Source organism: Chenopodium quinoa, unplaced genomic scaffold, assembly GCF_001683475.1.
Source record: "Chenopodium quinoa cultivar QQ74 unplaced genomic scaffold, ASM168347v1, whole genome shotgun sequence".
Taxonomy (NCBI): domain Eukaryota; kingdom Viridiplantae; phylum Streptophyta; class Magnoliopsida; order Caryophyllales; family Amaranthaceae; genus Chenopodium; species Chenopodium quinoa.
The window spans coordinates 4,751,553-4,777,652 of record NW_018742681.1 but is presented as its reverse complement, the minus strand read 5'-3'; the positions used below and the strand labels follow the sequence as shown (position 1 = coordinate 4,777,652).

Below are 26,100 nucleotides of genomic sequence, written 5' to 3'. Positions count from 1 at the left end.
GAGTAAGGTGACATGTTAAAGAGTTGTGAATTTCCCCTTTTCTAAAATGTTATAATTCAAAATAATAGATTTCTTATTTCCAAAATCATTTATTTCGTATCCTATTTATGAAAATGTCCAATCCAGTTTAGTTTGGTCCATAATTAGGGTCCAATAATTGTATAGTTTGATGGGGCTTGAAAAGAGCTTTCCAAATATATTAGAGCATCTCCAATGATTTAATTGCAAGGACTTGCTTGCAATATAAATAAAATTTCAGCTACATGCTTACCATTAGAGAGCAAAAATTGAGCAACATGCAAGATATTGTATCCCAAACAAGCTACATTTTGATTGAAAAAGAGACAAATAAATTCACTCGTATTGTAACATGTGTATAATTATTTATTTTAATTTTTTTTTCTTGCAAACTAAAAGATATTGTACCTTACCATTGGAATACTTTGTTGCTAAAAAGTATTGTAGCTTAAAATTGATGTGGAAAAGCAAGCTACAGATTGTAACATGCTATTGGAGATGCTCTTATAAGTCCAAATCTAAGTTATAACAAGGTATGGCCAAAATACTAAATCGGGCCCAAACCGAGCCTTACCTACGGACCTAATGATCATGTAAAGGATCCATTAACCTTAATACCTTTCCTAAACCAATTAGGATTCATTAGGGGTTTCTAGAAGTCTCCAGTAGGTTTTAATCTATCCGTTACCAAAGATAAAGATCAACAGTTTGAAATTGAATAAAACTTCTCTTTGTGAAGGTCCTAGTTCCATTCAAACTCAAATATGTTCATATATGATTTTTGTGCCTCATAATTTTTATCCATATCTTAAATATTTGTATATTCCTTGAAAATATCTTTTCAATGATATATTATAATCCTAATTGCGGGCTATAACGAAAAAGATATGAACGAAATACCAAACTCTATCCAAAACTGACACCCATCCACTACTTTGTCTATAACTTTTATTTTACAAAATATTTTAATCTGATTTTAATTAAGTTGGAAATTAGACTTTAAAATATTTCCATGTAAATATTATTTGCCTTATTTAAATTTCTGGATCAAAAGATATGATAAAAAAAAACCGCAAAAAAACTGTTTTGTATCGCACCGCGATGAAGCCGACGCGTCGCGATAAAAGGAGTTTTAATCCGATTCAAAATCTGACTATTTTCTTATTTTTCAACCCTCTTTTTTCTTATAAATAGAGGTAGTTTTTCCCCATTTTCAATCGTCAACAAGTTTGATCACCAACAATCATCATTTCTTCTCCCTTTTTAAGCTGAAGCTTATTTAGTCTTTCTCCCTCTTGATTTTCTAAGCCTAGCCACATAAACACACATCTCTATGATTCTTCTTTGATTTTGATCATGATTCCTCATTCACAAGATTTGGATAAACCTATCTAAGCTCGAAGTTGCTTTAGACCTCGGCGTCAGGTTGATAGTTCTAAGGGTTTGGTCCCAAAGCTATTTTAAATTCTTATTAGATTTATTCTCTCTTGAAGTTACTAACATATGTATTCTTTTAATAGAAAGAGGTACGATGTTTCAAAGTGAGAAAATTTACTATCTTTTTATGTAGAAATCATGCTTAGAATATTATTTTAATTCTTAGCGTCATGTTTAAGATGTTAATTAATATTTCTAACATTATATTTCTTTCTAGTATAATATTCAAGATAAAGTTTTGATTTTTAATATTTAGTGACATGCTAGGATTTATTGTTAATCTTGTTAGTACCATGCCTAGGATCATGCTAATATTATGCTTTGAGAGTATTATTATGATGATGATGATGATTTATTGTGTCACTCATTACCTTGCTTGATTATTCATGATGTTATTTTTATTGCTTGATCACGCCCTCTCTTGCAGGTTTAAAGAGAATTTGTACTTGAAATCACGCTTAATAAGATAATTGATAATTTGATTTAAGCTAATATTATCTTAATTCAAGTGATAGCCAATGATAGAGGCCTATTTAGAGCGGGTTCAATTAGGTTAAATTCGTACCATCATACCCGAATATCTAGTCATGGTTCGGGACCACTATGGAGTTATCGATCTTTGTGATCATGAATGGGGTGTAACCTTCACACCCGTGGACAAATTTCAAGTTCATAAATTTTGTTAGCGACTCTTTTGCTCTAGCTTCTTTCCCTTTGAACGCCACCATGCTTAAATGCATGATCAGAGTGTAGGGATTTAGATACTCTAAGAGGAATTTCATGATTCATATTTATAAGTATCTAATAACCAAGATCATTGAATAACACATAAATAACATATAATTGTACCTTTGAAGCACGATTCCATGTGCGATCAAGCAAGAACAATGGGAGATAAAGAACCTCAAACGTGATTTCTCTACTTGGTGTACGGGTACAGTTTAAACCTCCACTAATGCTAGTTAAATGCAATTGAACCTTTCAATCGAGCTTCTACGGAGAGGAGAGGAACAAACCAACCAATAACTACCACCACGAGACACCACGCACCACCTAGGGTAGCCATTTGTAAGGAGGGGAGAGAGGGGAGGGCCGTGAGTGAGAGAGAGGAAGAGAGAACTTAGGGTTTTTGGGAATTAATTAGTTGCTTGTTTTACAATTTAATGACTAGTGAATTGTGTCTCATTGCAATCCTAGGCATAGATCTTATTTATAGATCATATCTCCAAATAAGAGTCCATGTCAAGCCCAAATACTTAACTCTAATCTAACTACTCTAGCCCAACTCCATTCATGGTATGTCATATCCTCATGAGGACCAATAATGGGCCCCTAACTTGTCTAACCCAATACCTTTGTTGTGTGACCTCATAGGATCCATTCTAATAGGCTTTGGACTATTTGAATATCCCAAAGATCATTTATCATAATCTAGCAATAGACAATGACGACCCATAAAAATGAACTTATTATCTCCATAATAATGATCCTTTATATATTTAGTAATTGCACTTATCGAAGACATAATTCCTTCAATCTCCCACTTGTCTAAGACAACTGCGCAATATTCAAATTCCTTAAGTCAATGTGTGCCGATTTGATAATATGATTGCATCTCATGTCGTGATCATATCAATCTACAAATCTTTTCTTGAAATTTGAGTAAGAATTATAAGACAAATGATTACTATGTGTAGGCGTCGCTTGAAGTGCGCGTACATTAAAGCATGTGTGAATATGCTTGGCATCCATAGGATGAGGGAATTGACATATACGATAAGGGACAAGGAAAGTAGGGAGCCGCCAACAATTTTCTAAGGAACTTGTAAACCGTTCACGGATCATTATAAGGCAACCACAAAAAGGGACAACGATAGGAAACAACGATTGACCCGTGAAGGTTACACCCCATTCATAATCCATGAGATTACTAACTCGATATGGTTCGGAGCCACGAAAGGAGGATTGGGGATGATGGTACAAAGTGAGTCATGGAGTCACATTCGCCCGTATTGGCCTCTACTCGATTCTTATAGTGAAAAGTAATCATGTTATCTCAAAGGCATGCAAACAAAGATTCAATTTGCTCCAAACTATTATTATGCTAAATTGGTTGAATATTAATAAAACACAGAATTCTAAAATATCGTGATCACTTGAATTAAATAACAAGATTAAAGGAACCTAAACCGGTTTTCCAAATTATCTTATTAGGCGTGATTTTCAATTACATATTCCCTTTAAACATGCAATATGGTGATCAATAAATATAATAGAATAACATCAATATTGGAAGCAATTCAACAATAATAGTGATAGTCAAATTAAATAATAATCCTAATCATGATACTAGAAATAAGAATAATAATAAGAGTAATTAAAATATTAATTACTCAATTTCCGCGTTTCCTTGAATTGCTACATCATGAATAAATTGTTAGTAACTTCAATAAGAATGTAAATCAAATTGAAATTAAATTAAATTTAAAAAGAGAATTGTTTTGTTCTAAACCCACAATTATTTGTACCTTTCACGCCTTGGTTTAAGGACGGAACCTTAGGTTAAGTATGGAATCCTTGGAGCGCTTAGGGGAATTATTATGGAAGAATAAGGAGGCTAGAAATTAGGTTAAAGAGGGAGAAGAGAACGATTTTTTGTGTAAGGTGAGAGAGAATGATTATTGGTGCCTCGAACTGTAGAGAGGAGGGGGGTATTTATAGGGAAAATGAGTAGGGAACACACAGAACCCTAAAAAAGTGGATAAAAACCCTAAAAACCCTACCGTGACACGGGAGATTCCACCGCAACACGGTAGAACCTATCGTGACACGGGGGAAACTTGTGTGACGCGGGGAAGTGTTGTGTGACGCGAGGGGTTTGCGCATGAAAAAATAAAGCGGATAAAACACAAGAAATACGGAACCCTAAAAAGAGGATAAAAACCCTAAAAAAGGTTACCGCTACACGATAGATTCCACCACGTCACGGCAGATTCTACCGTGTCACGGGGGAAATTAGAGTGACGCGGGACATATTTAACCTACATGAAGTGACAACGCGTGAAGGGTTTACACAGAAAAGACAAGAGAAAATCCATTGTCACGGTATTTGTACCGCGACACGGCAAAGAATACCGCGATACAGAAATGCCCACCGTGACACGGCAAAGTCCACTGCGGCTCGGTAAAATACGCCGTGTCACGGTGGAATAAGCATGCGGAAATGGAGGGGAAAAGCACCATGTCACGGTATGTGTACCGCGACACGGTAAAGACTGTCGTGACATGGTACAAAGCTTCGTGCCACGTCACTCTCTCCCGCGACGCGGCAGTTATGTTGTTTACACGGTAGTTCTTGTTCTTTACCCGTTTTTAAAATCATCATAACTTTTGATTTGTAACTCGGAATAAGGCATATAATATATCATTGGAAATCTTATCAAGTCTACTTTCTAATACAATTAGAATAAGGTCAAAATCATTTAAAGATTTTAAGATATGGCCGTTTTAGTGTAAGGGTGTTGGTTTTGGGCCGATTTTAGTGTTTTGCTCATATCTTTATAGTTATAGCATTGAATTGGGCTTATGATATATGGTTGGAAATATTTTTTCAAGGCCTATCCAAAAAGGTAATAATTGGATCAAAATTATATATCCATAAAATCAGTTTCTCTCGGTTTTGCGATGTGGACATGAAAAGTGGAAAATAGGTTATGGTTTAGGGAAATGAGCTAGAAATTGGATTGGTTCATGAAATATATTGGATAGAACATGGATTTAAGCACTCCAAAGATCAAATCCTCAACCTGATCAATAATGGCAGTGAAAGGTGTTCATCATCGGGTTTGGTTTTGGGGAGACATTTTTAGGTGTCTACACTATATAATCCATTTGAGAGCACAGCCATGCAATTTTTGAATTCTCCCTCTTCAAGGTGCCAAGAAACATTCCTAATTAAATAGGTAGACCCAATTCAATCTTGTGGCAACCAAATCTCTCACTCAATCTTCAATTAACAAGGAAACATCCTTTATAATCTCTAGTTACGGGTAGACGTTTGAATGTACCACAGTCAAATGAATTATTGAATGGAATCAATGTTCCACTCATGTAAAAGGAATCCACTAATATATTCGGAAGCTCTATACTTCTTCAAAGTAGGTCTATAGTTCGATCGTGCATCATTCATTCATATCCATGTGTTTGACCGAGCTTCACTACGCTCGTATAGCCCATGAAATTGCGCTCCCTAATCAATCTTACATGCTAGTCCTTGAATTGAAATCATTTACTCCCTCTGTTACATATTACTCGCAACAAAGTGGTATTATTTGTAAGACATAAAATATTATTCCTTTGTTGCGAGTAATATGAAACGAAGGGAGTATGTCCACTTTAATGATTTCGAACTAGGAACTTAAATAATATATGGATTTTGTTCACCTGTGGGGTTTCATTCACCAGGTCATCAACCTGATAAGCCCATCAATCCACAGTTATTTTGGACATTTTATTTTACATTAAAATCATAATTAAATATGATTGAAATTTTGTTTCAATTGATAAAAATAATTCTGCAAGTTAATGTATTATTTACGTGAAATGTTTTCTCAAAACACATACTACTTAAATTACATAACTTGCTTCAATCCAAGAACCTTTGTATGACTCTAATACCTTAATCATGGAAGGGGTTTAATAAGTAAAATTCATGAACATAAATTTTGCAACTTCTAAATTTTATAGTAACTAGGGGATCCAACATGAGCAATGCGCACAATATGGCTATCCCTTTGAGTAGAGTAATTACATTTATCACTAATTCTATATGACTATGTACAAGGTATTTTGTTGTAATTATTTACTTATAGGTGATAGATATAATGGATGTTGTAAAACGGTGCAATGTTCAAACTTTTGATAGAACTACTTTAAGTTCATAGAGGAAGTTGTAAATAACTACAAAATAAGAGTAACAAGTTATATAAATGTATACGATCAAGAAATTTATACGGTTAATAAATGTTCTCATCATCATAGAACTACATTAATGGTGATGTTTTAAACAACAAAACTTGCATCCATGAGAAAACCTGGAAATATAACTTCCCTGCAAAATAAATATAACAACAACAATAATAAATTGGAATAGATAGAGTAGTCCTGTAGCGACTTGGAGTAATAACAAGTAGGCTAATCTGTTGCCACTGCAAGAATTAATCGTACTCTTCAGCTGCTTCATGTAAACTTTCGTGAGAGGAACTGGGGAGTAGCTAGAAGTGGTAGGCTATATCATCATAAGCTTAGGTTCGTCTAATAGCAGCTAGGCCACGCGCAATGAGGTTTGTAAAGATTTTAACATGAAGTATGGTGACAGACCACTCCCTTTGAAGAAACTTCACAACATCACCAACAATAGCACCTAGCTTGTGATCCATATATATGCATTGTCAAGCATACATTTGAGGGCCTATGCATCCATTTCTAGGTAGACAAATCTAATACCTTTCGCCTTTGATGTCGTTAGACCTCTGTGCATTGCAATGAGTTGTGCCAAGGTTGCACCAGGGTACCTATAGTTTTAATTAAGCTTCATTGTAAAACTTATCTGCCAATTTCCTTTTGAACATCTTATAACTCCCCCCGCTCTAGCATTATCCATGGAGATCCATGAACCATCCTTGTTGATCTTATAGTACCCCTTTGTGGAGGTGCCCAAGTCCTTCCATATGACCTCAAATGCAAAACAACATATCTCAATATTAGATTAAAAAATAAGTTTTTTTTTTAAAAATAAAAAAGAAGAAGAAGAAATGACTTATAACTAAAGGTGGGTACATAAACCAACTGCAAGATGTTAAACAAGTTTAATAAAGAGAATACAACATGAAATGCACTTTCTCTAATGATCCCTAATACAGGACTTTCAAACTGTATTTGTGTTCATTCTTTAGGTGAAAAATACCTCGCAAGTTATTTATGATTAATTTTAAGAGAGTACTTCTAAGTTCCCTTACTTTTTATAATGGTGTCAAACCTAAAATTGTCGATGAACTAGAGAAAGTATACAAAATCATCATCAAAACAAGCAGATTCACAAGAAAGTACACGAGCTAAATTGTTTTGGTAAGATGCTAAGGAGGAAATTGAAAATGTATAAGGTATACCGGAAAGCCATTGTCAATTGTTTTGGAATTCCCACAACTGCAATTCTGTAGTCCTACTTCATGATATGAGACAATATAGATGATTAATGATAAATTCCTAGCTTATCATGCATAACTAAAGCACCTAATACATTATTATTGGTGTACCCTTTTTAGTTCTACCCCATCCACCCACCAAAGTACCAAATTCATAACAATCTCTGTTATTTATTCCCTTATCTTACCAGGTTCAATTCATCCCTTTCTCTTTAATTTTTTTTTCCAGTTCAATAAAATTTATAGTATATATATGATTGCACACCATCCTAGCCATATAACCATATTACAATCCTAAATATCAAGGATTTGTAGATTAATAATCAGAAATCAATTAAACTATCTAACAACAGATGATGATGATAATGTAATTAAGCCATTGATATAGTCCTCCACAATGTACATGTTGTAACCTCATCTTAATTAAAATAAACCTAAGCCATAATCCATTAAACATCATTACTATCTATAATCATGATTCATACAACATAAAACTTTCACATAACCAAGCAAAATTATTGAGTTACCTTATTCCAAGGACCTTGTTGAAATTGTATATCCCTTAGACCATCTTTATGTTGACAACCTGTGAAAGCAGAAGATATACAAACCTTAGTCCTAGTTTCATAGAATCACAAACTCTACATGACAAATTTGATCCTTTTAATAAAATCAACTTTTTTCTGCAAATTTCATTTTTATTATCTCAAACAATTAAAACAATCAACTTAAAAACAACTACAATTGCAAAATTTAACCCAAATAATATACCCATGTAGATCTAACCGAAAAACTTGCATTAATATGTAACCTTGATGAACTTTACTTGTGTGACAAAAACAAAGGAACTAAAATCAAACAAATCATAGTGAGTACAATCATATTGGCCCATAAAATATGAGTTAAATTTATAAAATGAGTTCATCCTTTTGGGAGTGAGTTTTTGCCCCTGCTCCTTGCTGATTGTCATAACAAAGCACCCAAAAAAATCGAAACCAAATTTACCAAATCATGCGTTTCTGAAAAATTATATCTTAATTTTCAATAAATTTAAATATTTCATAAATCTTATAAAAAAAATTCAAAAATCTTATAAAAAATAGAAAATTTACCTGCCACCATCACTAATAAACTTGAAGCTTGCTAATTAACAACTTGTTGTTTCAGAAAAGCCTAAACTAAGAAAAATCAAAACTTAAAAATGAAAATTAAAATCAAAACCAACATCAAAAACATGAAATGAAATAATGTTGTTATCAAAATTAAAAATTACCAAAGAGAAGGAGAAAATGAGAGGATAATGTTCCATGGAGGAGTTGGGTAATACTTGTAGAGAATAGAGAGAAGTAATGAAAGAAATTGAGAGAAGATAACTAGACAGAGAGGCATACAAAGGAGTTACAAAGTGAAGGTCAGGGTATCAAATTGTAAATGGTAAAAGTAAGGATATTCATCTCCACACACTAAGAGTCTTCCTTCGTTCTTTCACAAGGAATGAACTTAAGAATTTCTAATTGGAAAAATTAGAAAAAATAATCCCAACATTCATCAATTTTGGAAGATTAATCCTAACTTTCGATTATTTTGGAATAATTCGAACTTTGGGGGGTCATCTTTTTCTTCAATCCCAAATACCGGTAACACGTTGAATGGGTTATTTTTTTTGTTTAAGGGACACGTGTCATGATTTAATTGGTTAAAATACAAAAAAATAACCACCAATTTCGAAACCAGCCAGATTTACAACCCGCCCAGTCAGCCACTTCCCTCGCCGGACCGCCGTCTTTCCCCAACCAACAGAGTCGCCGCTTCGGCTTCCTCTCAAAACCACCGGCCCTCCTCCCTAAAACCCCTACCAACCACCAATAAACCCTCCACGAAACCCCAACCCGAGCCCCGACCACAAACAAAATCCCTTACAATTTCGGCCACCAGCCAAACCCCAAAAACGACTGGTTCCTGCTATTACCCGTCCTCCTGCGCCGCTGATTCCCTTCTTTTTCGTCGGTTTCCCTTCCCTATACGCCTAGATTGCGATCCCCCAACCTCTCTCCTTAACTCTCTTTCCCGTTTTCCGGCAACCACTCAAAAACCCCTTAAAACCATCTCCTCTACTCTAAAAAATCACCAAAAACCCATCCCCCACCATTAAAAACTCTATCCGCTAGGTTTTGGAGGTGTTGGGAGGAGCAATTTGGGATTTTTGGCAGTGGGGAGGGTTTTCATTGGTGGTTATGTGGTGGTATGGGAGGGGGTTTCGCGGAGGGGGGAAAATGTCGATTTGGCGGTCCTATATGGCGGGGGAGATGCGGTTGTTCAATATTGGAGGGGAGACGCCACAGCGTAGGGATGGTGGTGGAAGGGGCGGCGAAGATGGCATACAACTGGTGGGGGAAGGGGAGGTTGCTGGTTTTCTGTTTTTTTTTTTGGCTTTTTTTGCATTTGTGTTTTTAAAGTTATTGACCAATCAAGACTTGACACGTGTCAAGTGACCTGATATAATAGGTCATTGACTTTCGTTGATCGGTTTGGGATTGAAGAAAAAGAGGAACCCCCAAAATTTGGATTATTCTGGAATAATCAAAAGTTGAGATTATTGGAACAAAATCGATGAAACTTAGGATTATTATTTCTAATTTTTCCTTTCTAATTTATATTCCTACATTTAATTGGATTTCGATTAGAATCTATCATCATTTGTTCTTAAAACACGTGAATCAAATGGACGAGTATAGTCCATGATATGTATGATGAACCCTTTACAAACTGCATAAGGAGCATCACTCAAAACCTTAATTTGTATAAGCAGTATAGTCCATGGTTGTATGATGTACCCTTTGAATCAAAACATTGAATCTTGTTAAGCTTTGTGCCATGTTACATGGGATTAAAACTCTTTTCAATATAATGTTTAACATTATATGAATCTTATCAATATAAGCTTCTTAACCAATCTCAAACATCCTTCCAGACCTATAAGATCTCGAATCCCAAATGTACTCATCATCATCTTCAAGGTTTTTCATACAAAATGCATTAGGCATTACTTGACTCTTCAAGCAATGAATAATTGTTGTTTATACTAGACTAAGAAGAGTTTATAGCTCCCACTGAACATCTTGTGTACATAACATCTTCATTTTATGAGAACATCAAATCATTTTGATTAACTCACAAAATCAAGAACATCAATCAACTCCATGTTGCTAACTTCAATCCATTATACGATCATTTATGCATTCTTAGGATTATTGGATTTTCAAAATCATTCTGACTGTATCATATACAAATCTTCTTTAATGAACAATTTCAAGAAAGGCTTTGAAATAATCCATCTACCAAATCTCATAAGGTAGTAATCACTAAAATAATTTTACTAGATCTTTACAACATGACTTAATGTAAAGGTTTCATTGTAGTCATAGTCATACTATGAACTAGTTGAATCCTTTAACAAGTCTTTTCATTGGTTAGAAAACACTTTTCTTTTTGGTCTGTTTTTCTTATAATGGGTCTCACCCAATTAGGCAAATTAATCAAGTGTCATACACTTGCTTATAAACTTAGAATCTGTTCCAGATTTCATGGTTTTAAACCACTTGGAGTTATAACTTGTCAAATCTACTTTATTACTTGCATAATCATCATGTTCCAAAATAAATATTTTGGAATTCTTAGTCAATATGAAATCATATTTCTTTGGTTAAGGTTTAATTATGATAGTCATCATTGTGGGTCTTTATACAACAATTGAAACTTGTACTACAACTTTATTTAGTTTTCAATGAGAAACGACAATAGCGGATTTGCACTTGGAATGTACTACCTTCGACACATGGTTATTATTCCCATTACACTTAATGAGACCACGCATTGTCATTTGTTACATTAGGTGAATCATGCTCATATTGTTACTTTTATTCGTTTACTTCTCGAATTTCTTCAAGATTTTTGAATTAACTTTTTTTAAGCTCCTTTAAGGCTCTCAAACTTTTCGAGATTATTATACTCCCACTTGCTTTTTTAAGAGGCGTATATAGCATAGGGTGAACCAACCATGGTTTGAACCATGTTTGTTTGTTTCTTTTCTCAAACTCTGTCGGGATTTACACTACTCCCACTTGACCTTTTGAAAATGACATCTTTTTCATAAAGGGCACCTACTTTAGTAACAAACATTTTGTACTAAGTATGACTTTTTAAGTAGTACCCCCTGCTCTGTATAGGAATTGAACGTGTGTCAAACAATTTTATACACCTTTTATTCCTTACTATGTAAAAAGACTTTATAAGAAATTTTCTTATCCATATCACATATGAAGCCTTTACTACATTTTGATTTGTCATATGTAGTTTGTTTTGTTTTGTAGCTTGTCTTAAAAGTATTTCCCTTGAACAATGGTTGGAAGATAGTTATTTTCATCCATTATTGTAGGGAATATTTCAAGCATTACCCCAAACTTGAACCCCACTGTGCTCATACACTAAAGTACGGTGGCGTCCAAAGGGAAGGAAGATAGAGCAAAAGAGTCGCCAACAAGTTTTAGGAACTTGTAAACCGTTCACATGGTGAAGGTTACACCCCTTAACGATCCAGGAGATCGTTAACTCTAATAGGTCTGGAACCAAGACTGGAAGTTCGAGGATGAATGTACAAATCCAATCTAAAAGAGAAAGAACCTGCCTCAAAAATAGGCATCTACTTAATTCTACTCATATTCATGTGCGCAATCTGACTAACATGCAATCATTAGGTTAACCCTAAACCTTTTTATCTATGTTGGTTGAATATTAATGCACAAATAAATCTATTATTGGGATCACTTGAATTATAATCAAATAAACCCAAACAACATTATTAATTATCTTATTAAGCGTGATTACAAGTACAAATTTCCTTTAAACATGCATAAAAGGTGTGATCAAGCAATAACAATAATAATCATCAAACAACATAATAATCATCATCATAATAATCATGTTAAAAATAAAGCATAATAATAATAGCAAGATCCTAGGCATGATACTAACAAAATTAATAACAAACCCTAGCATGTCACTAAGCAATAAAGAACAAAGCTTTAACCCTAACATGATACTAACATGATATTAGGAAAGAAATAGGAAGCATCATAACAATCATACTTGATATTAGAAATTTAATCATTACCCTAAATATGATACTAGGAAACAATAAAACATCCTAACATGATACTAGGAATCAAAATAATAATCTAAGCATGATTTCTATATCAAAAGATCAATAAAACAAATAAAGTACTTACTTCGATGCCTCGTATCTCTTTCTAATGACAAAATACACACGTTAGTAACTTCGAGAAAAATAATAAAACAATATAATTAAATTAAATAATTGAAATAAAGATTTGGACCAAACCCTCAGAAATATCAAACCTTTCACGTATAGGGCAAAGGCCACTTCGAACTTGGGTAGGTGTGTCTAGTGATAATGTATGAGGAATTGTGTTTGTAAAAGGCTAGGCTAGAAAGAGGGAGAAAGACTAAGCTTTAGATTAGAGAGAGAGAGAAGAATTATAGAATTCTGGTTATTAAAAAACGGAGGTCCAGGGACCCTATTTATAAGAAAATAGTCCAGAATCGATAGAAAAAAATCAGAGTTCAAAAAGGAATAAAACACCTCTCTGTCTCCAATGACAAGGCTCGTCGCCAGGCGACGAATCTGTCGTCAGGCGTTGCAAGACAGTTTTTGCGGATTTTGTTTTTATCATATCTTTTGATCCAAAAGTCCAAAAAAGTCATATAATGTGTCTTGGAAAGCGCTTGAAGTCTACTTTCCAATCCAATTTGAATCAGATTTAAATATTTTGTAGATAAAAAGATATGGCTGAAATAGTGGAAGGATGTCAGATTTGGATAGAGTTTCGTATTCCATTCATATCTTTTTCGTTATCGCTCGGAATTAATATTATAATATGTCATTGGAAAGATAATTTCGAGATCTATCCAACCATATAAGAATTGAATAAAGATTATAAGGCACAAAAATAATATTTGACTGTCTTTAAACATCTTTAAATTCGAATAAAATTAGGACTTAAAAAAAAAAGTTTTTATTTAACTCAAATTTTTTAATCTTATCTTTTCAAAAAGTATAATTAAGATATTTTAGAAAATTATAGAATCTTCTAATTAATCCTAATTAGTTTAGGAATATGATTAGATCTTTGGACCCTCCACATGATAATTGGGCCGTAGGTAAAAACTGGTTTGGGCCTAGTTTAGTATTTTGGCCATAACTTCCTCATTATTCATCGGAATTGGGCTTATAATATATCTTTGCAACGGTATTTTCAAGCCTCATCCAACTACACAATTATTGACCTTATAATGGACTAAACTAAACTGGAATGGATGTTTTTATAAAATAGAGTAGGTTTTTGAAAACAGAATAAGAATTTTAATAAAAACTACCGCATCACTAGAATTTTCACACTTTCACTTCATTCGATAATCATTCGACGTGAAAGATATTCATCACTGGGTTTGGTTTTGGGGAGACATATTTGGGTGTCTACAATTATCAAAATATATCTCATATGGATTGATAGCTCCTTTTCATGAACATTTCACAAGGTTTTCTTTCGGAGTTTGTTGTAAAAGATTTCACAACTCTTGGATGTGTATTAAGGTCTTGGATTAAATTCTCATTATTACGATCATATCACAATATTTTGAATATGTTTCCAAGTACATGTCTTGACTTAAACTTTCACAATTACAATCATATTGTAATGTTATCATTATCTTTTCAAGTTTATACTGGACTTCATATTAGACTTTTGAACTTTTCAAAACTTTCACATATATGCTTCAATTAAGCACAAAGGATCACATCACAAGTGAAGTTTCATTGTCCGTCTAGCTTTTAAACCTTAGGTTTTCTTTCATCAATAGGTATTAGACCTTGAGTTCATATCATCATTTCTCTAAACGATGACTTTGTCAAAAAATTTCAAATTAGAATGATATTTACATATATCAATAGATTCAGCAACAGGATCCCGCAACTACAGCTAGGAATAACCCAGCCACGGCTCAAGCAACCTGACCGGAAAAAAGTCTGAGATCGGAAGCTCGAGGAAACCTCCTAGCCAGATTCAGTTCCCTTCATTCATTCGACCTCCTGAAATTGCCCTTAACGTCTGAGGGTTGTCCACACGTCGAAGCTATGCTGGAGCCCAGCCATCAGCAGACCGCAGGTTGCAGCACGCAGCGGTGCAACATTTGCACGTCGCTGCTGCCGCCTGTCCGCCGTCCTCCCTCGTGCACCCTTTTTTACCACATGGGCAGCCGCCGTGGCCTACCTCACGGTGGTTCGTCCACCCAGCCACGGCTGCCCCCCTCCAAAAATTAAATCTTTTCCCTTTTTTTCTTTTTATTTTTATTTTGAGAGAATTAATTTAATTTAAACAACTTTGTAAAATTAATTAAATTAGGTCTTTTTAATTAAAACATAAAATTTATGCCAAATTCAATTTTGAAATTAAATTCATAATTTAATTTCAATTTTAGGGTTTTGCACAAAATTAATTCAAATTTAATCTAACACTTAGATAAAATTATTGATTATACAAAAATCATATTTTATGTATCAAATCAATCCAATTAAATTTATGAAGCATAAAATATTCAAAAATCATTAAAATTAAGCACAAAAATAAAAATTTATGGCTTTATTTCAATCACAATTTCTGAAAATTTTAGGGCTTAATTCAGATTTTAATTTGTTAGGAAAATTAAACAATTTTAAATCACATTTAAACAATTCCAAAAATTAAATCTCCATTTAATATAAATATTGAACCATAAGTAAATTATTTTCCCTCATTAGAAAAATTTTGGACCATCAAAGAATTAAAATTCAATATTCGTAAATGCAATAGGTTAACTGATACCAGTGTAGGGATTTAGATACTCTAAGCGGAATTTCATGAATCATATTTATAAGCATCTAATAACCTAAATCATTGCATAACACATAAAGAACATATAATTTTACTTTTGAAGCGTGATTCCACGTACGATCGAGCAAGAACAATGGGAGATAAAGAACCTCAAGCGTGATTCCTTTACTTAGTCCACGAGTACATATTAAACCTCCACTAATGCTAGTTAGTTTCAATTGAACCCTTCAATTGAGCTTCCACGGAGAGGAGAAGAACGAACCAACCAAGAACCACCACCATGAGACACCATGCGCCACCTAGGTGGCCGGATGTACAAAGGGGTGAGAGGAGAGGGTCGTGAGTGAGACAGAGGAAGAGAGAACTTAAGGTTTTTCGAAATTGGTTGCTTATTTCAGAATTTAGTGACTTGTGAATTGTTTCTCATTGCAACCCTAGGCATAGATCTTATTTATAGATCATATCTCTAAATAAGAGTCCATGTCAAGCCCAAATACCTAACTCTAATCTAACTACTATACTCTAGCCCAACTCCATTCATGGTATGTCATATCCTCATGAGGCCAAATAATGGGCCCTTAACTTGTTTAACCCAATACCCTTGTTGTGTGACCTTATAGGATCCATTCTAGTGGTCTTTAGACTATTTGACTAGCCCAAAGATCATTTATCATAATCTAGCAATAGACAATGAAGACCCATAAGAATGAATTTATTATCTCCATAATACTTTTGTCATAAAATACTGAGCAAAGTTGCTGAAGAGATTAAATCTCTTATGGTCCTACCTAACATAAAACAAACGTTCTGCATAAAAGATGTCAACCCTTCTTTCATGGACATGACAAGCACACAAGGGGAAGGAGCAAATCATGTATATGGTTCTACATCATATTTTAGTATAAATACAGCACTTAAGAACAACTTCACTTCATAAGTCTAGAAGAGCTAAGTGCTTTCAAGAGAAATATCAAGATGTAATCTTCTTATATATCTAGTAATCATGTGTATGGATCTACATCATATGTTAGTATAAATACAACACTTCAGAACAACTTCACTTCATAAGTCTAGAAGAGCTAAGTGCTTGCAAGAGAAATATCAAGATCCAAATAATGTATATGGATCTACATTATATATCTAGTAATTGCACTTATCGAAGACATAATTCCTTCACACAGTGGGGCTCAAAGTTGATGTTTGAAATAATTCCCTACATTTTTTGGCGACTCCAGTAGGGAGGATTTCTATTTTAGTTCATATAATTTATTTTAGCAATTGATTTAGAATGAGTGGATGAGACTTGAAACATTCTAAATATTCATATGCGTAATTTTGATTAACATTGTGGCATAAGCATAAAAAGGTTTGCATTGGAAAGACTATCTGTAATGCGTCAAAAACATAGAAGAGGAATCGACAATAGAAGACTCAAACACTGGCTCAAACTCAGAATCAAATGATTAATACTCATCAATTATAGGTCCTTATCCTGTAGCTATGGAGATCTTCCTTCCACTTACTATAGTTACTTTTATGGTCTTGCGCCATCCTTGGACTAGTCCTTCTGCTGGAGTTATGAGCTAAGTTCATGCTTTGCATTAGTGTCTGGATAGGCACGGAGTCATCATCAATACACTTAGGTTTGTTTCTCTCAAGTAAAAGCATGGGGTGCTTGTTCCTTATGAATAGGAACTTGTTCCTTATGAATTGGAACTAGGATCCCATCTAAATATTGCAAGCCAAAAAGATTTTAAAAATGGGTTGTCGTATCCCATTCTTGACAAGTGGTTCGGGGAATTCTTAGCATGGGTAATCTTCTTCCTCTTTTATAAATTTCCCATATAGAGTGAGAGGGTAGTTATCCATTGGGATTGCCTTTTTTTTGGATGCGAGATGTTCTCCATGCATTGGTCTTTTCCCGAGCTAGCTTAAGATCTTCTAGAGTTGGTTGAAACCAAGTCTAAAAGTATCTAATATAGGGAGGCCTGGTAGTTCCATTTGTTTAGCTATCCCTTTCTTCTTTCCTAGATTCATTCCAGGAAAGTGGCCTTGTCTTTTAAGGATATAGAGTTTGTAAACACCTAAAAATGTCTCCCTAAAACCAAACTTGATGATGAACAACCTTTCACCGCCATTATTCACTATTAGAAAATACTAATTGGGAAGCCCCAAACGGGAAGTGGTTATTCAATTCCGCTTTTAAAAACCCACAAAAACCCTCCAAAAAAAACACCTAAGATTTGAAAGGGAAGCGGTTTGGGTCAAACCGCTTCCGAAAAAATGGCACCATGCAAATTAACCAAAAACCATTGAAAATTTTTGGCTCCCTCTCATTTCATTCCAATTCCCACTCCTCTTTCCTTCTCAAGCTCTTAGTTGTTCGTTCCCCTCTCATTCCCCTCCTCAGTCCGACACTCCACCACCACCACCACCACCACCACCACTCCTTCACTCTTTTTTCTCGCTTTTTTTCAGTGCTCGTGGGTGTTGCTACGGTGGTGTTTGTTGGTAGGTGTTCGTGGGTGTTGCTGCGGTGGTGTTGGTTGCTGTGGGTGGGCTGCTGCTGCGCGGTGGTTTGCTAGTGGTGTTTGTGGTGTTGGTTGCTGTGGGTGAGCTGCTATAGTTTGTGGTTTACTCCACCACCACACCTTTCTCTCTCCCGGCCATAACTACCTCAAAGCAAGGCACCACCACACCTCTTTCTCTCACTCCACATACCTTCTCTTTCTCACTCTCAAATTCGGGTGAGTTGTTGCTAAATTTTACTTCCATATGAAATAATTGTTTGTTTATTCCAAAATTAAACGTAAGGATTTCAAATTAAGTGAAAACAATTTATCTTAATTGTTTTATAAAATGTTTGTTTATTCCAAAATTAAACGTAAGGATTTCAAATTAAGTGAAAACAATTTATCTTAATTGTTTTATTAAATGTTTGTTTATTCCATATTGTTAATTTTTACTTTAATTGATTACATGTTATATATTTATATGTTGTGTGAATTTGAGTAGCTTTAAAGTGATCTCTTTTAATATAATAGTTATTAGTTAACTAGTTAGTTTTTAAAATTTGGTTAGTAAAATATAATGAATGAATGGATTGTTCTGAATGAATGTATGAATTGTAAAGTAACCTTAGTTTGCTTGTAGTTACTCTAATTAGCATTATAGATGAATGAACTTTTTTATTGTTTAATGTCAAATAAATGCAAATTATTGAATGCTTGCATCATCATTTTCCTTGATATCCGTTTGAGTCTTTTCATTAGGATAAATTCTTGAATAGTCCCCAGTTGGGATTGTTTTTGGATGTTTAATCTCACTTAAGTAGTGAATGTATGTCTCTTTTTCAATTTTAAGGAGTATCCCGACTTATCATTTTCCTACCGTGTTCTCTGGGTGCATATGTTGGTAAGTAATTACCTACATTGTGTACTTGGAGAACTGAGGGGGGGGGGGGGTGAATGTTGCCGGATTTTCCCTGAAATTGGAAAGTTGCCATACATTCACTAGTGAGATTAAACGTTCAAGGATGAGTTAGGTTGGAGTGATAAGGACCTTTTGGGAGCATTAATTTTTACACAATATGATTGATATATATGGAATGTACTCTGATTGACATCATATATGTGTTGTTATACTTAAAGGCAATTTAAAACGTCAATGGATCACGGTTGAATGTATGGTAGACGTGATACATTAGAATTTTCTAATGGGGCTCAAGAGTTTTGCAAGATTGCTTCATAGTATCAGCTCAGAACGGGTGTCAATGCCTTTTATTGCCCTTGTGTGAATTGTAATAATGTTACATTGGTCGATAGTGTTGATACTATCATGGTTCACGTACAATGTCATGGGTTTAGGCTTCAATATCATGTGTGGGTTTGGCACGGTGAAAGGGACCGTATAGAGAGAATGTTGTTGGAAATGATACGCTTGATAAGAGTGCCAAGATTCGTGTGGAAGAGGAATATAAGACTGATGATAGTGGAGATGGGGATGAAGGGAGGGATTAGATCGAGGATGGTGGTGTTGATCACTTGGATGAGATGATGCATGATGTTGAAGGTGCATTCGGGGACTGATCTGATGTATTTGAGTCATTATCAGAGGCTACCAAAAAGCCTTCGTATTTTGGGTCCAAAAAATACACAAAACTCTCAGTCGTGCTAACACTTTTTAACATTAGGTCAAAGTATAACTGGAGTGACACTAGTTTCACTACTTTATTGACTGCGTCATGTGACATGTTGCCGGAAGGGAATGAACTTCCTAATTCGTATTATTATGCAAAGAAACTCATGTGTCTATTTGGTTTGGAGTATAAAAAGATACATGCATGTATTAATTATTGTGTTTTTTATCGAAATGAATATGAAGAGTTGGAGGAGTGTCCACGTTGCGGTAAGTCGCGTTACAAGCGAACAAGCTGCCATGATGGGATTAAGTGACCTCATGCTAAGGTGTTGTGGTATCTTCCCATTATTCCAAGGTTAAAGCGTCTTTTTTCAATTCCAAAAGATGCTAAGAACTTGAGATGATGGCATTCAAAGGGAATAAAGAAAAACGGTTTGTTAAAGCATCCGACTGACTCTCCACAATGAAAGAACACCGATATGAAGTTTGGGGCATTTGGTGATGAAGTCAAAAATTTTATAGCTTGGGTTGTGCACGGATAGTATGAATCCATTTGGCACTCTTATTACCAAACATAGCACAAGGCAACCTAAAAACGACATTGATGTTTACCTTGAGCCCGTTGTTGATGATTTGAGAAAGATGTGGGACGAAGGAGGTTTTGTTTTTAATTCCCATAAGAACGTGATGTTCCTATTGCGTGTAGCCCTATTGTGGACCATTAATGATTTTCCAGGATATGGCAACATGTCCGGATACAAGAACAAAGGGCATAAAGCATGTCCCATTTGTATCGATGACACACCGAACGTGTACCTTGATCACTATGGTAAAGATGTGTACGTAAGGACCCAAAGATTTCTTAGGCTCGATCACCCATATCATAGGAAGAAAAAGGCCTTTAATGGGAAAGTGGAAGAGGATGTTGCTCCTATGCCATTAAGTGGAAAGGAGGTTTATGCTCAAGTGAAGGTTATACCAATCGTTTTTGGTAAAACAACGAAACCTATAGATCCACATGCTTTCTTTAAAAAGGAATTAATCTTTTGGAAGCTTGAGTACTGGAAAGAACATGATGTCAGACATTATCTCGATGTGATTCATATAGAGAAGAATGTTTGTGATGCAATTGTTGGGACAATTATGAACATTCTAGCCAAAACAAAGGATGGAAAGGTTACGCAATTAGATTTGGAAGTGTGGGGGTTCGTACAGAATTGTGGGTTAAGCCAAAGGCAGGGAAGACAAAGGAAAATGAAAAGGGAAGCGGAGATGCGGTCAAAATACGTAAGGGGAAGCACAAGGGAAAGGCCACGGGTGTATCAAAGAAGACAGATAATGGACCTGGCAAGAAGGAAAAAGTTTATTTACCTCCAGCTTGCGACACATTGTCAAAGGAAGAAAAACAAAAGTTCTATGCTTGTATGTATGACATCAAGTTCCCATCTGGGTTCCTGTCAAACATGAAAAGTTTCGTTTCCTTAAATGGAGAATTGAAGTTGACAATATGAAATTCCATGATTGTCACATGATGATGCGTGTATTTCTACCAATTGTAATTCGTGGTATTTTACCGAAGCACGTGAGAGAAGCTATTACTAGTCTTTGTTCGTTTTTCAAAACCATATGCAGCAAAGTGCTTGATCCTTTTACACTTGATGCTCTCTAAGCGAATGTTGTTTTTACTTTGTGCAAATTTGAGACGTATTTCCCGCCTTCACTTTTTGATATAATGGTGCATTTGATTCTTCATTTAGTTTGTGAGATTAAGTTGTGCGATCTAGTCTTTATGAGATGGTGCTACCCTTTTGAAAGACACATGGGTATATTACAAGATAAAGTTAGAAATCCAGCCCATCCGAAAGGTAGTATGATTCAAGTGGTTGTGGCTGAGGAGATTGGTAATTTTGTTGTAGAGTATGTTGCCATTGTCGAACATATTGGGCTTCCCACTTCCTAACATGAAGGGATACTTGATGGTCATGGCACAATTAGGTTGAAATTGATCTCACCCACTCAAGATCAGTTCTTGCAAGCTCAGCTATTTGTAATTCATCATGTTGCGGAGGTTCACCCATATTTAGAAGATCACATGGAAAGTTTGCGAGTTGGTCAAATTTCCATAAAAAGGGGAAGGGCACTAATGCAATTGCATAATAAGGTGTTTATGACGTGATTCTATGATCGAGTGTTGCGTCAATTTGATGAGAGTGTCTCCGATACAATAAAGTGACGAGCTTATGGTCCAAAGGAAGATGTTCATTCATTTGAGAGATATGACATTAATGGGTATACATTTTGGACTAAGTGTCGGGATTAGAAATCCTCATCGACTCAAAATAGTGGTGTGCCTCTTGTGGCTTCATCAAGAGAGTTTGCAAGTGCAAAGGATACATCACCAGTTGATGCACTGTTATCCTACTACAGTTGAATTTAGGAAATATGGGAGTTGGATTATCGTGAGTTCAAGGTTGTTCTATTCAAGTGTAAACAGGTCGATAATAATAGGCGCAACGTCAGACATGTCGACTTCACTCTTGTAGACCTTGGCCATTTGTAGGATAGTTTGGAACCATTCATCCTTGCGGCTGAAGCTAACAAATTGTTCTATGTAACCGACCCAGCCGATCAAAAATGGTTTATCGTCCTAGCTAGCAAACGAAGGATTTTAGGGGTTAGAGATGTAAAAGACGAGGAAGAATATGATGTGTTTGATGATTAACCCCATTTCACTGCTCCTAGACTTGATATAGAAAATGATGTAGAAGATGATGCAAATTATAATTGACGTGACCACAACGAGGAAATACTCGAATGAGGTACTTTTATGTATGAATCTTAATAACAAAATATAGAATTTAGGAAAGTTAGACCCTTATTTATGCCATTTTGAACTTCTTTCGCTCCTACAATCTTGTTTTTGCATGAAATCAATTACTTGTAAGCATTTTCAATTTTCATCAATGTTATATATACCAAGTATGAGTTGTTAGAAGAATTAGATATGGACATTTAATGACTATATCGAATTAGGGAAGTAAGAACCTCATTTAGGCCATTTTGAACTTATTTCACTCCTACTAGCTTGTTTTTGCATAAAATCAATTACTTGTGAGCATTTTCAACTTATAAACATGTTATATATACCAAATATGAGTTTTTAGAATAATTATATGTGGACATTGAATGACTATTTAGAATTGGGGAAGTAAGAACCTCATTTATGCCATTTTGAACTTATTTCGCACCTACAAGCTTGTTTTGCATGAAATCAATTACTTGTAAGAACTTTCAACTTATAAACATGTTATATATACCAAATATGAGTTTTTATAAGAATTATATGTGGACATTTAATGACTATTCAGAATTGGGGAAGTAAGAACCTCATTTATGCCATTTTGAACTTATTTCGCTCCTACAAGCTTGTTTTGCATGAAATCAATTACTTGTAAGCATTTTCAACTTATAAACATGTTATATTTACCAAATATGATTTTTTATAAGAATTATATGTGGACATTTAATAACTATTCAGAATTAGGGAAGTAAGAACCTCATTTATGCCATTTTGAACTTTTTTCGCTCCTATAAGCTTGTTTTTGCATGAAATCAATTACTTTTAAGAATTTTCAACTTATAGACATGTTATGTATACCAAATATGAGTTTTTATAAGAATTAGATGTGAATTTGTTTTCAGAACAAAGAAGTTGGGTAATTGTTTTTCTATTTTGGGTACTCATCTTTAATTTGATTGTCTTTGATGATGATTAATGATTTGGTTTGCTTGTGATGTTAGGTGTGTATATATAATGGGCAGTGATGAGCACCTTAATTGTGATGAGAATATGGATGATGCAGACCATGGTAGTTCTCAATTTAATGAAGAGGCGTATGTTATCAATTAGGAGACAGATTTGGGTGAACCAGAAGACCAAGCTCACGATGAGATGCAACGTAGGATTGATAAATATGAGATATCAGCTGAATGTGACCCCTATTAAGGGTAATGTTGTGTCCAAGTTTGTAATTGATTCATAAGGACAAAGTTAAACGCAAACTCAATTGAAGAACACCGTTGGTGAAGGGGGGGTAAAGGCACCAGTGAAGAGAAAAGGAAGGGGTACAACAAAAGCTATTAAGAAACTTGGGGTTCCCATGGTTCTATAGTATGATGAGTTCGATCAACCTACTGGTCAATGGCGCGACAAATATTCTAGTCACATTGACATACTTACTCGTAAAATAACCATTACACTTGATTGGGCCGAGGTACCCGAAGGGTTGCTTCAAACGTTTTGGATGATGTAATAGTAAGTGGTTTTATTTTCAATTAGATTTGTACATGAAAATGATAAGTGAAAAAAGAAGAAAACCAAACCATACTGACCTACTGCCGCTGCCCAGGCTTGCTGCATCTCCCTTGGTAGTTGCCTGCCTGTTGGACCTCCCTGGATAGCTGCCTAGGTAGTGCTGCAGCTGCAGCTCACTGTGCGGTTGCCTGGGTGGGTTGTTGCTGCAGCTCCCTGTGCAGATGTAGTTGCCTAGGCAGCTTCCTATGCTGCTGCACCAGCCTAGGCAGTTGCTTGTGCTCCCTTTTTTTTAAGTCTTTTTTTTTAATTTTTATTTTTCCATTGCCTAACTTGAACGTTTTCCATTGTTACAGATTTTGTTTAATATTATTGATGAGCCGGCCAAGAGAAAATATTTTTTAGCATTTGTACAAGAGAGGTTCAAAAACTTTAAAACTTTATTGAGATCAAGATGGATCCATAACACAAGACGGAAAAGCTTAAAGAAAAAAGTGAAAGCCAAAAAACGACCAGAAATGCATTGTTCGAGGGATTTTTCGTTTTGACGAAAAATTTTAAGTCTTTCTAACCTTGAAAATTAATTGCATATTAATTGTTGTTATGTAATTTGTTCAATACATATTTTATATGCAATTTTAAACCTCTTTAGGCATGATTATTTGGTGGTAATTTGTGTTTGAAAGCTTGGTTTTATTTTTCACATAATTGCAAACTAATAGCATTAAGTGTAAAATTGTTGTTCTTTGAGGCTTCCAAGTACTAAAGATTCAATCTTTAATTATTATTTTAAGTGATTGAAACTTTGAGTTACTAAATTCCATGAATTTTTGTTAAACTTTGTTGATTTAATCATTTTTTAGTTGATTGGAATCATAAAGTTTGAAACTTGTGATAGAAATTTGTTTATTTTTCATATTAGAAGATATAATTTTTTCAAGGATTCACAAGTATTAAATTTTGAATCTTTATTGAACTTATGTTCATTTTTCCAATCCATTTTATTTTGTCAAAAATTCAAGATTAATTTAAATTAATTAAATTGATAGTGAGTAATTGCCCTCTTATTTTTGTTGCACCAAGTTAAACCAATTAAATGTTTCTTGGAAATAATTTTGGTTATATGCACTTGGATGATTTTTTATTTAAGTTAGACTTGTTTAAATTTTCAATTTTGCTCACGAAAATTAGTTCTAAAATTAATTTAGAATTAATAAATTGTCACGAGAAATTAGGGATTAAATTCCCGAGGCTATGGCACGCAAATCGAAGGAAAGCCTCCCTTGGCTAGTCGGGCTTCATAGCAGCCCGCATGTGGCTGCCAAGGGCATGCTCGATGCGTGCCGCCATGTGCGTGGGGTGTGTGAGCTTTTAGTGCATGTATATGCTTAGTGTTTGGTGTAAAGGGGTAAGCAGCCGTAACCTTGTGTCTAGCACCTTGTAACCCGTAGCAAACACTAGTAGGGTGTACCTATCTAGTGTTGCGTAGGGTGGTGAAGGCACGTGCGCCAAGCCGTATAGTGCAGGTTTGTTAGACAACCTTGACTTTCATGTGGCACATATGTAGTGCGTGAATCGCTTGAGTACGGTTGGCTTCGTGTTTGATTATTTTTCCGTTTTAATTATTTTATTAATCTAATTTGGTTTTAATTATTTTAATAAATTTTGGAGGCTAGGCCTCGGTTTTTGAGCGGTATTGGCAAAATTTATTTTGACAAATTTTGGGTTTTACCGACCTAATTAATTGGATTATTAATTGAGTTGGATGCGGAATTTAGTGGGAGCTTCAAATATTAATTGCGCTTATTTACATAATCGGTTAAAACAACTTTGACTAGTTTTAATTAGGCGTGTTAATTGGATTAACCACCTAGATTAGTTACTAGTTCTCGCCTGTTTATGCATTGTTACTTGTTTATCGTTGTAAAATGCATGGGTCATTCACAGATAGTGAATGGATGAATGGAATGTATATTCTCTCACAGTTTTTGTAAATCTAAATACGGTATGCGAACCGTTGAGTATTTTTGTACCTTATTATTTA

At 34.8% G+C, this 26,100-nt stretch overlaps 1 long non-coding RNA gene across 2 annotated transcripts; it reads right to left on the bottom strand.

Moving 5' to 3' along the window:
- Window positions 1-6,466: 6,466 nt before the first annotated feature.
- LOC110722444 lies at window positions 6,467-9,839 on the bottom strand. 2 transcript variants are annotated; one of them, XR_002511609.1, is made up of 4 exons: window positions 8,932-9,839; window positions 8,771-8,831; window positions 8,186-8,244; window positions 6,467-7,189 (listed from the first exon to the last, which is right to left on the bottom strand). It is a non-coding gene; the product is annotated as an uncharacterized LOC110722444 (long non-coding RNA). The 2 variants fall into 2 exon arrangements; XR_002511610.1 differs by lacking the exon at window positions 8,771-8,831 and having other exon boundaries at window positions 8,932-9,833.
- Window positions 9,840-26,100: the final 16,261 nt, after the last annotated feature.